The 15,955-nt window shown below is 39.4% G+C and overlaps 1 protein-coding gene across 7 annotated transcripts in view; it reads left to right on the forward strand.

The window, feature by feature from the left end:
- Positions 1–15,955, forward strand: part of LOC144680519 (CYFIP-related Rac1 interactor A) — a 144,037-nt gene that overhangs the window by 60,785 nt on the left and 67,297 nt on the right. For 2 of the 7 annotated variants that reach the window (XM_078541589.1, XM_078541591.1), the window contains one exon: positions 2,255–2,323. The exons of the other annotated variants lie outside the window; for them this stretch is intronic. The gene's annotated coding sequence lies outside the window, so the exon portion shown is untranslated. The remainder of the gene's footprint in view (positions 1–2,254; positions 2,324–15,955) is intronic. 7 annotated transcript variants of the gene reach the window in all.

Consider the following 15,955-nt stretch of genomic DNA (forward strand, 5'->3'; position numbering starts at 1 on the left):
GAATTGGCTAAGCATTTGAAAAGGAGAAGGATATAAAATGAAGCAGGGGAATAACATTGGGATGGACTGCGCTAGTTGAAGAATCACCACTGGTAAATACACGGTGGTGCAATGGAGCAATTGAGTTTGGTCTGTGCCTTTATTTTGATGTTCTACAAAATATAAAAATAATTTTAAAACCTTTTTTCCTTCCCCAGTCCCTTCCTCCTTTTATTTCTCATCTGATTTTCATATTTAGGCATTTATTTATTTTTCCTCACTAAATGTAAGGTCTTTCTTTCATTCTTCACATCAGTTTCTGGTTTTAATTGTAGAGCAGGGACCCACATTGATAAAATGTCATTGGCTGAACCTGGTTACAAAAGCCTTTTTTTCAGGCAATAAAAGCCAGAAACATTCAAGCTTGATCTGTTGGCACCATTAGAGCGCACAATGGTTTTCCACCAACATTTAACACTACATATGCTCAAGACGATAATTCATTCAAAGCCCAGGCAGCTGATTATGCCCAAGGACCAACAATAAATCTGCACATTTTATTATTGCATGAGTGATTTGGTAGATCTGATATGATTGATATAGTTAGAAATTTTCTTAAATACATGCAATATTTTATGAATTTTGTCTACTTGTCTCTTTTGTTGACTACCTTGTTGGGGTGTGGGAAATGTTACTCGCTAGTATTGGCAGGTGGCCATTATTCTGATATAACTCTTGATGGTGCAGAATACATCACTGCTAAACCTGAAATATACTCACCTGAGGTCCATACATTACATATTTCGAATGTAGGTCTCAGGAGAGTAATAAAGTGCAGGAATCCAAGCTATTTTCTTTTTCCCTTCTCAACTTTGAAACCATGAGACCAGCTCAGGTGTGTATGTGATAGAGCAATGCTATTGCCAGGACTGGCTCAGGAGTGACCCGTATGGGCAAGGTGACAGGGGTTGAACAGAAAATGAGTGGTCAGGCTCGCTCTTGCCCCCGACATCTCAGACCGTTGAATCAAGCGTCAGACAGCCAATTAGAGGCTGTCCGTTGGGAAGGCGGCCAATCAGATGTAGAGGCGGGTCTCCACGCCCAATAGGGAGTCTAAGCTGGGATGTCATGCGGCAGAGGGGTTATGCCACAAACAGGAAGTTGGTAGCGGCTATAAATTTAAAGGCTTTCTGCTCTCTTTATTTTTTATTGAAGGCTAAAGAAAGTCAAAAAATCATAAACGCTGCCACCCTCACCAGCAAGATCTGGTGTTACCTACAGTTATGGCCTTGGTGGCAGGCCTTTTGTTCCCTCCTTCTGCCATCTCATTGTACCTGCCGTAAAGCAGTCCCAAAATTATTTCTGTCTGACGGCTTAAAAATGCAGTGGGCAGTGAAAAACTTTATACAATTGGCTTTTCAACAAGCTCAATAGCTTATTAATTTGATATTTAAAAATGGTGAGTGGGCTTCTGATTTACATAGCTGTTCGTCTTGCGTGACTGGCATGATGACGGTGCATTGCCAATCTAATGTCATCAGCTGCATTTTACATTCATGCGCAGGATTTGTTGGGGCGGGGGGGGGTGCCCAATTTGTGGCTGTAAAATCCAGCCCCTTATGTCTCAACTATTATGCAGCTAACACTCTGAACCACCAAGGGAACTGCACACAACACTTGGTTATATTTTTCTATTTAGGTTTATGACAACATTGCAGATATGGGATTAAAAATGAAGCTGTTTTATTAGTAGAACAATCCTGGGCATCAGCTCACAAACCCTTCTTGTACTCATACATTTGTTCAGAACTCATTTATAAAACATAGCGATTTTCTGTATGTAAAGATGCAGAAGTGCTAGAAGGTATTGTGTTACACAAACTGAGTTCTTTATATCCCATTAAAAAACATTACTTACTGGCTTGATTGCAGAAACAATCTTGGTACACCTCTAACTATGTAAACTGCCAATTCTTATGACAAAACCTCAGCCCTAAGACATCAAAATTTGGTTATCAGGAATTGGTAAATAAATCTATACTGACCTCTGGTAGTCAAGTTTGGTACTGCAGCCTCTAAGAAACATTTTGCAGGGTAAGTTGATTGTTTTTATTTTACTGAGAAACTGTTGTAGATGAAATTATAAGGCAGTTATTTTAAATGCATTTGTTTTTATGAAATGCTCGTACAAATTATTGAACATTTGCTTGAGGATTTTCCTCTATTCTCTTTTCCTTAGTCCTTGTTATCTTCCCACTCACCCATCCCATTATAGCACGCCAACTGAGGACAGGCAGCTTATTGTTCCCCATTCTTTCATGACTGTTCCTATGGCCAGCTGCTGGTAGGTATATGAGCAATCGGGAAAACTTTGCTACTGTCTGTCAAAGTCGGACAGCTATCTCTATCCCGCTGTTTTGTGATGCTGTATATTTGTACTTCAGTGCATTTGCTCATTGTGCTGTCCTTTACAAGTGTTGTTAACATTGTTTAAACATGGAACAGGTTGAATGACAGGATCAAAGTTTGTCTATTGTTCACAGAATCACAAAATCTTTACAGTGCAAAAGGAGGCCATTCAGCACATTGAGTCTGCACTGGCTCTCTGAAAAAGCATCCTACCTAGTCCCACTCCTCTGCCTTACCCTCGAAACTGTACATTTTTTTTTCGATCAAACCTGCCTCTAGCACCCTCTCAGCAAGTTCTTTCCAGACTCCAACCACCCTCTGGGTGAAAAGATTTTTCCTCACATCACTTTTGCTCCTTTTGCCAATTATTTTTAATCTGTGTCCTCTAGTTCTTGATGCTGCCTTGAGTTGGAACAGTTTCTCACTATTTACCCTGTCCCATACCCCTCAGGAACTTGAATACCTCTATTAAGTCCCCTCTCCACCTTCTTTTCTCTAACCTCTCCAGTCTAACCTCATAGCTACATTTCTTTATCCCTGAAATCATTCTTGTGAATCTCCTCTGTACTCTCTCCAATGCCTTCACATCATTCCTCAAATATGGTGCCCAGAACTGGACGTTGTACTCCAGATGAGGTCTAACTAGTGCCTTACACAAGTTCAATGTAACCTCCTTACTCTTGTACTCAATGCCTCTATTAATAAAGCCTAAGATACTATATGCTTTATTAACTGCTCTCTCAACATGCCCTGCCATCTTCAATGGCTTATGTATATGTACACCAAGATCCCTCTGTTCCTGCACCTCTCTTACAGTTTCCCCCTTTATTTTATACTGTTTCTCAATATTCTTCACACCAAAATGAATCACCTCACACTTCTCTGCATTGAACTTCATCTGCCACTTGTCTGCCCAATCCACCAACGTGTCTATTCCCCGTTGAAGTTCAAGACTATCCTCATCACAGTTGACAATGTTTCCAATCTTTGTATCATTTGCAAATTTTGAAATTATGCCCTCAACACCACAGTCAAGGTCATTAATATATATCAGGAAGAGTAAGGGTCCCAACACTGACCCCTGGGGAACTCTTCTACAAACTTCCTCTAATCTGGAAAAACAACCATTTCTCACTACGTTCTGTTTCCTGTCACTCAGCCAATTTCTTATCCAAGTGCCTACTTTCCCTTTTATTCCATGATCTAGAATTTTGCTCACAAGTCTGTTGTGTGGCACTGTTTCAAATTCCTTTTGAAAATCCACATCAACAGCATTGCCCTTCACAGCCTTCTCTATTTCCTCCTTAAAAAAACTCCAAGCTAGTTATGCCTGATTTTCCCATAATGAATCCATGCTGACTTTCCTAAATTATTATGCACTTGTCTAAGTGATTATTGATTTTTGTCCTGAACTATAGTTTCCAGAAGTTTCCCTGTGCACTGTTTGTTATCAATGGACTACTAGTTTTTTAAAATTTAGAACATGGACTTGTAGGGGACATGAAACAGGGTAATCTTCTATTCTGGAATTCACCTATAACAAGAAAATTGGCTTGAACCCATGCTTGAATAATATCAGATTGTTGATGTTCAGAAGGGTAAACTTTGACAAAGATACAAAAGTGCAAAGTTTGTTTTTGGTCCCAAACTTTTGATTCCATCAAACAAAATTGAAACAATTGTTTGCAATCCCAGGAGATCAATAAATCATTGTTAATGTAGCCAGTTTGCTTCTGTTTTCAAACTAGTAGATAGAATTGTTATCTCCATTGCCTGGTGTGTTTAGAATGGAAACAAAAACACCTTTAAGTTTGTCATTACCATTAATAGAGGATAACCGACAGTGAGAGTAAATTTCAGCAGTAGTCTACTTAGTCGTAAAATTTGAGAGTCAATTGTGAACATCATCTGAACTCCAGGATTAGATTTGTGCATTAAATTCATTTCGAAGCATCTATTTGTAGTATGAAGATTATCATGCATTTGTGCAGCACACTGTTACATTTGACACTGAAGGTGTTCTGGTGCCATTTGAAAAATAATGTGTGACATATGATTTAATATTGATTTATTATTATGTAAACCTGAAAATATTTTAGATCACGATTACAATAACATAATTATTTAGAACTGGGTTGTATAGTAAGGTGCAGAGTTGTTTAAGGTGTACTGTGAGCCTCATTGGCATTGATTCTGATGCAGAACAATGAAGGGCTCATAGTCTGAGTGAAAATATACATCTGCCGTGCATTTTGCAGCTGTTCTCAGTCAAACCCTTAAGGCTTAATCCAATCAATTGAAACATAAAAAATAGGAGCAGGAGTAGGCCTTTTGGCCCTTCAGGCCTGCTCCACCATTCAATACGATCATGGCTGATCCTCTATCTCAACGCCATACTCCCGCTCTCTCCCCATATCCCTTGACACCTTTAGAGTCTAGAAATCTAACTATTTCCTCGTTAAATATATTCAGTGACTGGCATCCACATCCTTCTGTGGTAGAGAATTCCACAGGTTCATCACCCTCTGAGTGAAGAAGTTTCTCCTCCTCAGTCCTAAATGGTCTACCCCGGATCCTGAGACTGTGACCTCCTGTTTTAGACCCCACCTCAGCCAGAAGAAACACCATCCCTGCATCCAGCCTGTCCACCCCTGTCAGAATTTTATAAGTTTCAATGAGATCCCCTCTCATTCTTCTTAACTCCAGTGAATACAGACCTAGTCGGCCCAATCTCTCCTCATACAATAATCCTGCCATCCAAGGAATCAGCCTGGTGAACCTTCGCTGTCCTCCCTCTATGGCAAATATATTCTTAGGTAAGGAGACCAAAACTGCACACAATACTCCAGGTGTGGTCTCACCAAGACCCTGTGCAGCTGCAGTAAGACATCCTTGCTCCTGTACTCAAGTCATCTCACAATGAAGGCCAACATACCATTTGCCTCCTTAACTGCTTGCTGCACCTGCATGCTTGCTTTACGTGATAACTGTACAAGGACACCCAGATCCCTATGTAAATCAACATTTCCCAATCTATCACTATTTAACTAATACTCTTGCCATTCTGTTTTCCCAACCGAAGTGGATAACTTCACACTTATCCACATTATACTGCATCTGCCATGTATTTGCCCACTCACTCAACCTGTCTAAATCGCCTTGAAGCTTCTTACCCTCCTCACCATTCACATTCCCACCAAGTTTCATGTCATCAGCAAACTTAGAAATATTACAAAACAAAAATAAAAATACCTGGAAAAACTCTGACAGCATTTGCGGAGAGGAACACAGTTAACGTTTCAAGTCCGTATGACTCTTCAACAGAATATTAGAAATATTACATTTGGTTCCCTCATCCAAATCATTGATATATATTGTGAATGGCTGGGGCCCTAGCATTGATCCCTGCCGTACCCCAGTAGTCACTGCCTGCCAGACCCATTTATTCCTGCTCTCTCTTTCCTGTCTGCTAACCAATTCTCAATCCATGCAAATATATTAGCTCCAATCCGATGTGCTTTAATTTTGCACACTAACTTCTTAGGTTAGGTATTGCAGCTGTGAGTGCCACAGAGGCTTTTCAGTTTCATAGCTTGAAGGGAGTCATGTCAAATTAGGTGCCTTGTGACCTGCTGTGAGCAGATTATTGTCTTGTCCTTAAGTACTCTGGTGTGTAAGAGCCTGCATTTATATTGTCACATCCTCAAATAGTTCAACGCACTTAAAAAGTAATGAATTGCTAGTCACTGTTATAAAGGCAGACATATGGCTAATCACATACAGCAAAATTCCACAAACAGCAAATTAGGTGATGAATCGATTATTTTTCCAGTGGTATTGGTTGAGGAAGAACGTTAGTCTGGGCACTCTTACTAATTTTTCTACACATCTACCTGAAACAATGAGCATGAGAGGGCCATTGTTTAATGTAAAAGATGGCACTTCAAGGAATGTTGTACTTCCTTGGTAACACATCAGTGTGTCAGCCTGGAGTTGAACTAGACCAGAACCTATGGATTCATTAAGTGTGCTGCCAAATGAAGCAACAGCTGAAGCACTTAATCTGCTCCTATATTACTTGCTTTCATCATTTTTGTGGTAATTTAGTTCAAAGTGCTGTGGATTTTTTCTATCAATATGAATATTTCATGTAACGTAATACCATGAGTTAAGTTGGAAACAGATTCCTTGAAATATAAGTTATTTGAAACTGCCACATAGAGAAAAGTACATCCACATGAATGTTACCTGTTTGCTATTTGAGGGCTCATCAGAAAGAATTTTCCTAATGAAGCAGTTTCCATTCCATGCCTTGTGTACTCTGCCCGAAGGCAGGCCCTTGGCTTATTGTTTACTGATGCTTCATTCTGAGACATTTTTCTTGGCACTTTTTGTCAGTAATGGTTTGCCATTGTCCCCCACTCTTAAGGGCGGGGTGAGGAGGCAGGTCCCAAGTCCACTTTAGCTGGAACTGGAATCAAACCCGCACTGTTGGCGTTATTCTGAACCCATGCTAGCCGTTTAGCCAACTGAGCTAACCCTTCAGTTTCCATACTCCAGTGATTTTGTAATTACTTTAGTTTGCACATTTTCAGTTTACAAAGAAGAATCACATTTTTAAACTAAATTGATGGAGCCACTATAAAAGGTAAGTTGAGGAAACATTAAACTTATTTCTTCCAGAGCCAAAATAGGCAATTGCATTATAGACAGCCCCTGTTTTCTGGATGCAGGTGTTGGGAAATTGTAGGCATGCTCCCTACAATTTATCATCTGGTAATTTTAATCAAAAGATCATAAGGACAGCAATCATGAATTCCCAATTATGTATTCTGGAGTGGAGAAATCAAATATTGTGAAAAGAATGACAATTGAGTTGACTGTTCAATGTTTTGCTAAGAGTTGGATCAATGCCACATAATTTGGAATGTGTTGTGCAAGGAAAGAACATTGACCAACATTGGACCAATGAGGAGCAGTAGCCTGTACACAGTAAGGGAATGTTACAGCAAGTAGGTTTTGATAGGTAGGACATCTGCTTGAAGACTTAAGGCCTCAAAAGTGATGTAGTAAGTCTCAATTGAAGACCAAAACTATGATGCCACGACAGGAGGACCTAACTGAATGAGTAACTAAGGGCAGACAGTTTCTGGAGTTGGCAGTTGAGAATGTATGATTTTGAGGTCTTCTGATGCATCCTGGCTATAACAATTGACTGCTGACCTCCCAGCATTGGGCATCAGTGCCTATTGCACTCGGTTACCGATGCGAACTGCTTGGGAAGAGAGCTGCTGTTTAGAGTCCAAGCTGTTTCCTGCAGGAGGAAGAAAAATCAGGACACTAGCAAGCTGCAGCAAGTCTTCTGGCAACAGCATAAAGAGCAGCATTGGTAGTGACCTCAAATCAGATTACTCATTGGCAGAGACTTGGCACTAAAGCATCTACGAAGAGCAGAAAATGAGAGGAAATCTAAAGGTCACACTTCTTCATTCAAGTTTTATTTAATTTCACCGTGTTACTTGCAAATGACCTGCCCAGAGTCTGTAATTACTTTATTCAATAGGAAACAACATTTTTCCTTACTATGATTACAGTGAACCACTGTTGCCGAATCGCATTTGGTCAAGAGCTTATACTGTCATTGTTTTTTTTCTTCCTTTAGCCTATTAAACTTTTATTTGATCAAGAGAAATAGTTTTTGTAGTTGTTAACTCTCCCTCCTGCACCCCAAACACACACATCATCTCTAACTACATTTAACTTTAATCTCTGTTATTAGAAAAATTACAAATTATTTGCTTTTGGTTCCATACTGTGCATGAGTTGACTTTTTAAATTTCTAATTCTTGTCTGTTCAGTCATCCATGACTCATCATTCTGTTTACCAAATGGACCTGGACCTTTTTGCGCTTGCAGCTCCATGAATCTTTTGTTTGTTCAACAAACTACCTGATTAGAAGCAAATGTTGAATGGCGTTGGGATCCCCAAAATTCAGGCAAGCGGCTAACTCCTGTTACTTTTAGGTCAAAGCGTTCAGGTGGAAAAAGAATACCCAATTAAATTCCCATCACTTATTGGAATATCAATCTGAACTAGACACTTCTCAGAATCACTAGTATAAGCTGCTGCAGTATCACAATATGATTATAAAAAACAGTTTTAGCTTTCCATTAATATCATAGTGATAGATGCCAAACATAATTTAACATTTTGAAATGGTATAGTTTTAATTTTTATAATACCAATCAAAATACTGAAACAAAGGTAAACAAAACAGAGAACATGTTGGTGCCATATAGACAGCTGATGAGACCTCAGACTTTTTGGATAAGAAAGTGTATGCTTTTAAGGGAGCATCATGACGAGGGAAGGATGAGCCAGAACACCAACTCTACATTATAACAGCAACCACACTACAAAAGTACTTAATTGACTGTAAAGTGCTTTGGGACATCTGGTGTTCATGAAAGCCAAGTATATTTTTAAAACCCTAACCCCAACCCCTCAACATGATTTATGACCTTAACAATTCCTATATTGTCTCCTTTTTCAGAATAAAGCTTGCTGAGATTCTAATGCAGGTGATAAAATACCTGACTAACAGTTTTCAATAAACCTCTGAATTAAAAGGAAGTTGATATGGTTTCTCCTTGCTCATATTTCTGCACATTGAGTTAATGAACTTTGTGCTGTGGTGATCTGCAGTGGGCAGTCATAAGATAATGTAGTTGTTTTTGCCAAAAATTGTGGAATTGGGAGTGGAAATTTAATTTGCAAACATATGCATTTTATTGATGCATATAATATTGCACATAAGTAGAAGAAAAGATTACTAGTCTGCAAAGGCTTTTTTTTATTGGGCAAAGACATAGTTACACCAGTCATTAAGCAGAGCATTGAATTGTAGAATACATCTTCCTATAATTTTTTCAGGTAAGGAGCTCCAAATTCAAGTTAGAGTAGTGGTTTTTGAAACTTTGTGTATGGACGATCCCCTGCAACTATTGACACGCTCCTAAGAAAATGTTGAAAGTTGTGTTGGCTAAATACAATAAAAATACGAATGAGGAGCAGGAGTTAGGCCACTTGGCCCTTCAAGCCAGCTCCGCCATTCAATAAGATCATAGCTGATCTGATTGTAACCTTCCACCCACCCCCGATAATAACTTTTCACCCCTTTGTTAATCAAGACTCTATCTAGCTCTGCCTTAAAACCATTCAAAGACCCTGCTTCCACTAAGATAAAAGCAAAAAACTGCGGATGCTGGAAATCCAAAACAAAAACAAAAATACCTGGAAAAACTCAGCAGGTCTGGCAGCATCTGCGGAGAGGAGCACAGTTAACGTTTCGAGTCCGTATGACTCTTTAACAGAACTGAATGAGTTCTGTTGAAGAGTCATACAGACTCGAAACGTTAACTGTGCTCCTCTCCGCAGATGCTGCCAGACCTGCTGAGTTTTTCCAGGTATTTTTGTTTTTGTTTTACCCTGCTTCCACTGCCTTTTGAGGAAGAGAGTTCCAAAGACTCTCGACCCTGGAAAAAAATTTCTCCTCAACTCTGTCTTTAGTGAGCGACCCCTTATTTTTAAACAGTGACCCCTAGTTCTAGATTCTCCCACAAGAGGAAACATCCTCTCCACATCCACTCTGTCATGACCCCTCAGGATCTTAAAGATTTTGATCAAGTCACCTTTTACTCTCCTAAATGACAGAAAACATTTTAATATAGAATAACAGAAATAACATCTAATAAGTAATTATACATGGAATTTTACAGAATCTTGCAACATGATGTATGCCCAAACCCAGAAAAACAGTTGATGAGCTTTGATACATTCTAGGCCAGATTTTCATGTGAGAAACAGGAATCAGTAGACGGGACTAATCCTGCACCCCATTCCCGCCTCTGTTTTGAGACTGCCAAGAGATAGGACTTTACAGCGGTCCAGGCCCTAAATGTCCTGGAGACGCCGAGGGAGCAAGCCCAAGTCGGAAAAGGAGGCAGACTGAGTCCAGAGCAAGCAGGCTAAAAGGCCCACCTTTGTTCCCAAAGAACCTTGACCCGGTGCTTCCATTGTAATCAGTGGCTCACCTATATACAGTTGAACTTTCTAACCACTTTAAAGCCCACTCACTCCCTTAGCCTCCGCAGCCTCTCACCCTTTCCCTCATCCCCATCCGCTCTGTCATTATCCACTTAATGAACAGAATTCACAAGCCCTGTTATAACCATTGGAAGCCATTGAATAGTCTGTAATACTTCCCAAATAAACAAACACTCTTCATACCAACTGTGTAGAACTTACTCAAGCACTTACGAAACGTTTAGGCGGCAGTTGGATTGCAGCCAAGAACTCAGAGGACAAGTGCTAGCTTTCATTCGTTTAGCCATGCCACCATGATCCTGCAACACTTGTTCTGATTTTCCACCACCTTGCAATCTTCCCTTTCTGCTGAGCTCCAGCGAAACATCGGGATCACGGCAGTAGTGTTTAACAAGACCAAGAATCTTGGCCTGTTCCAAAAACTCTATAGATCCGTGACTGTGACACTAAGAGCAAGAAAGTGGGTGGTCCTGTTGATGCTGGCCCAGAATACCTGAAAAATTTGGATGAGGAGATTGCCAAACTGCAATGGCTCTATAGGGAAAGGAGACCTCACCAAATTCCCAGATTTTAAATTTGAGGAACTGAAATTTGATGAAATCAGCAAGTGATTACGATCTTCAGGAAGGAAGAGACTGTATGTTTTTCATTCATGTTTCCTAGGACTGTAAAATTGTAATTTAATAAATTCCTTGGATTAAAAAAACTCCCCAAGTAAACAAAAGGACTTCAGACAGCTATCTTAACAGATGCCTAGACTGAATCCATTAAAAATAATGGAATATGATTAAACATTTACACATTAGGCTACCCTTTCAATAGTGTGAAATATACTGTATTTTTGTCCATTAGATGAACTTTTTTTTTAAACTTACCTGAAGACTATTATACATTTACAATGCTGGTCTTTTACTTGACATCTTGCCAGTTGGGACAATCTGACAAACACCATTGTTTAAGGGGTGTTAATCTTCCAATCACAGCACTGTTATAACTCAGCTTAATGATATTGTGTTGATAAATTGTAAAAGAGGCAAAACCATTTTACTTACCTTACAAAATCTTCCCACCTCCAATCCATGGTTCACACCTCCATACATCTGGTGTCAAACCTCACAGCTACTAAAGTCTGGCCACCTCCATGAAATTTTAAAAATGCTTACTGGAGATGGGCTCACAATAAGTTAGTTGTCAATTGCCTCCTTAATAGGAATGGGTGGGTTCTGGGACCCGCTCCATCCCCTACCCTTGTGAAAATGGCTGAGGGCAGAAGCAGAGGCAGGAGCTCCAGGTGTGTCCCTCAGTGGCTATATTTTTTTCCAGCCCTGCCTCCATTTCATTCCAATCAGGAACATGAAAATCCCGCCCCTCATTTGGAAAATTTGAGAGTTAGATGCAATTCTGTTAATTCCATAGCTACTTCATTTGCAACGGATGGGAGGGTATGTCTTGACACTATCTGTGTCATAGCTGTTTGGAATAAATTATTAAGTACTGTTCCAAACCCCACCACTTACAGTGGGCATGTTTGCATGAACCTGATTTTCCCACTATACGTGATGATTGGTAATAACTTGACATTAAGTTAAATAAGTTAAAATTCATTGCACAAGCAGCATTCATTGTTAGACATAGTCTAGACTAACATTTGTTAACTTAAATATTTGCCACATCTTTTAAACTCTCTTGGTACCTCCAAAAGAGTTTACAGAAAATAAGTGAAATAACATTCACTGGAACCTTTTCTATATGATAAGTTATCAATGAAGTTTTTAAAAGATTTCCTGTAAAAGATTTTACACAAGAATAGCCAATTGATTAACCCTTCATATGTGGAGTAATTTTATGCAAGCTTTCATGGAATGAGATTGTCCAGCAGAAAATGGCAGCTGCTTTCAATGATTTAAGCAATGCATATATCCACCATTAATTTAAAATTATACTGAACATAATTTCATTGGGATGAAAGTATATTTTTTAAAGGAATGTACTTCACTAAAAGCTGCCGGAGGCTCTTTTATCAGTATAGTTAGTTAGTATGCAGGCATAGCGAGTAATTAAGAAGGCTAATGAAATGCTATCCTTTATTACAAGAGGGATTGAACATAAAAGGATGTTATGCTTCAGTTATACAGGGCATTGGTAAGACCACACCTCGAATACGATGTGCAGTTTTGGTCCACTTATTTAAGGAAGGATGTAAATGCATTGGAGTCGGTTCAAAGGAGGTTTACTAGATTGATGACTGGGATGTCTTATAAGGAAAAGTTGGACAGATTGGGCTTGTTTCCACTGGAGTTTAGAAGAGTGAGGGGTGATTCGATTGAAGTATACAAGATCCTGAATGGCCTTGACAAGGTGGACGTCAAAAGGATGTTTCCTCATGTGGGTGAGTCCAGAACTAGGGGGGTACTGCTTTAAAATTAGTGGTTGCCCTTTTAGGACAGAGATGAAGAGAATTTTTTTTCTCTGAGGGTTGTGCGACTTTGGAATTGTCTGCTCAGAAGGCGGTGGATGCAAGGTCATTGAATATTTTTAAGGCAGAGGTAAATAGATTCTTGTTAGGCAAGGGAATCAAAGGTTTTCTGGGTTAGCTGGGAACGTGGAAATCGAAACACAAGAAGATCAGTCATGATCTTATTGAATGGTGGAGCAGGCTCGAGGGGCCGAATGGTCTACTCCTGTTCCTATGTCTTATGTTCTTTTATTACACTCCATGTAAATATGAGTAAATGCAACTGTTTCTTCCCACAATAACTCAGCAATGGAGATGCTATAACCAGAATCTTTGAAATTGACATTGATGCAAATAGAACGTAGGAACATAAGACAGGAGTAGGCTATTCAATAATGATTTGAAAACCTCTCCCTACCTGTAGTGCAAATTAAAAAGTGCGACAAGCATCTTAAAACTGTTTACAGCAGCTCAAATGTCATTACTTTGGTCCAGTTTCTAATCCATAAATCCACATGGTTTTGACATTAATTAAATTCAAAGCTGACTTGCACCTTAACCCCAGCTACCTGCCTTGGTTCCATAGCCCTTAATACCCTTGCCTAACAAATGTCTATCAGTGTCAGTTTTGAAATTATCAATTGAACTAGCCTTAACATTTTTTGGGCGGAGAATTCAGATTTCCACAACCCTTAGTTGGAAGAGCTGCTTCTTTACATCACCCCTGAACAGTCTAGCTCCCAATTTTAAGGTTAAGCCCCTTTGTTCTGGATTACCCACCAGAGGATATAGTTTTTATCTTACTATTCTTGTGTTGTATGCCCCATCAAATCCTTTAATCATCATAAACATCTCAGTAGCTTCACCCCTTAATGTTCTATATTCAAGGGAATACAAGCCTAGCCTACGTGTTTTAACCCTTTTAGCTCCTGTATAATTCTAGTGAAATTGTGCTACCATTCCATTGTCAGTATATTCTTCCTGAGGCACCGTGCCCAGAACTGAATGCAGTACTCAAATTGGGTCTAACCAGAGCTCTGCAACTATAACATAACTTGCGCCAATTGTGTTCTAACCATCTTTGAGATAAAGGCTAACATTCAATTAGCCCTTTAAATTATTTTATGTACCTGTTCACTTGTTTTACTTTTTAGCTAGTAGAAGGGACTGTATCTTGATTTGGCTGTTCTGGCTGATGACCACTTCAACTTGGATGTATTCCAAGTTGCCCTTAACATTTAAGTTCCCACATCCAATTTTTGCACTACTTTGGTATTCATTTGTATTTGAAAGGTGAATGAAGAATAATATTTGATTCCCCTGTTGTGGTCCTTCTTTGATAGAAATAAAATTCCAACACACAAACATCACTCATCCAGCCTGCATCTTGGTTCGATTACTAATTTGTACAGTATGGAATTTTGTGGTCAGCTTTGTGTGTTTACTTATATTGCTATCACTCTTACTGGTTGTCACCTGTCGCCTTCACTCAAGAAAAACATAAGGTATGGCTCAGAATTGGGTCTTGTATGTGGAAAGGGGAATAGAACCTAAATGAGATGGCTTTATATAATGTACAACACTTAGAGACCCTACAGTTACAATTAGTAAATAGTTGGATTTATGTATTGGTGACTAGATTCTAAAACTGTTTATGCAATAAAGTGAAAGTATAACTGCGTTCTTTTATGGGTTTTATCCCTGCATGCAATGCTGTTGATTAATAGTGGTATTAATGTGTCAAAAATCATAGTGCTGCCCTTCATTTCTTGGTACTGGAGGAATATGGGTGTACTGTACTTAGAAGTAGCCTGCCCTCTGGAAAATACAGTGATGTTGGTATCTCCTGTTGTCCCTCATTATTAAACGTAAGGAGATGGGGATCAATACTACAAGAGGCACTCTACAACTCACCCTGAACCTCCCAAGAAGGAGTCTATTGCATTGTCCCGGTTTTCAAGGCAGTGACAATATTAAAGCATCAGACAGCTAGAAGCTCCATGGTAATAAAAGCAAATTACCGTGAATGCTGGAGCTCCATGAGACACTTTCTTTAAGGTAATGGAGTAGGACTTTTATAGTGTCAGATTTTTGACGAATTGCAGTAATTTAGTCATTCTAATTTGTGTGTCTCTGTGACCTGTATTACCAGATAAAAGGATACCATTGATATGCCAACTAGTAAGTGGAAAAACAGAAACCAAGTGTGGGTATGAGCAGTGGTGGCATCAGAATAGGAGGAGAGTACTGGTTTGATTGTGAGTCCCCTAATTTCATTCCAGGTGACATAGAACAGTTGTAAGGTCAACAGATGGGCCAATTGCCTCTCTGGTAAAGAAGCAATGGTCAGGAGAGGCTGAGACAAATAACTGTAGCAATTGCAATGAGGCCTGTGGCTGTTTCCTTCTCATCTGCCTCTTATAAGCCATATTACAAAAAGAAAGGAGAGAAGATGTGCCACAGTATTGAATATAGTCTTCTTTGCTAAATGGTAAAGGGCTAACCAAATTCTGAAACAAATATGGAAGCAACTACAATATTTTACATTCAAGATGCTGAAATAAAACCTTTTCTTGCCTATACCAGCCTCCTGATAAATACAAAGCACTAAAATAGCAACCCTGGAATCAATTTTTTGAGAGCAAATTAACCCTGAACTCAACCTTGGTCCTATTAGAGGAAACCTGAGGTCAACAATTGTCAGAGATCATTGCAATGAAATTTACATTGCTGCAGACTTTTCAAGTACCGACATAAAAAAAATCCAGGAAGTTTGTTGCAGTTGTCCTTATGAGCAGAAATGGAGCAAAGCATTTTTATTCTCTGGGTGCATTTTGAGAGCAGCTTATTTCCCTGAAGCAGCTGGCTTTGTAGATATGGAGAGACCAGCAGTTGCAGATGCAATGACTCTCATTCAACTTAGTCTCACCTGGAAGCTAGTGTCAAGTGGCGCACCACAGGGATCTGTGCTGGGTCTCCTATTATTCGTCATTTATATAAACGAC

This window comes from Cetorhinus maximus, chromosome 5, assembly GCF_964194155.1.
Source record: "Cetorhinus maximus chromosome 5, sCetMax3.hap1.1, whole genome shotgun sequence".
NCBI classification, from domain to species: domain Eukaryota; kingdom Metazoa; phylum Chordata; class Chondrichthyes; order Lamniformes; family Cetorhinidae; genus Cetorhinus; species Cetorhinus maximus.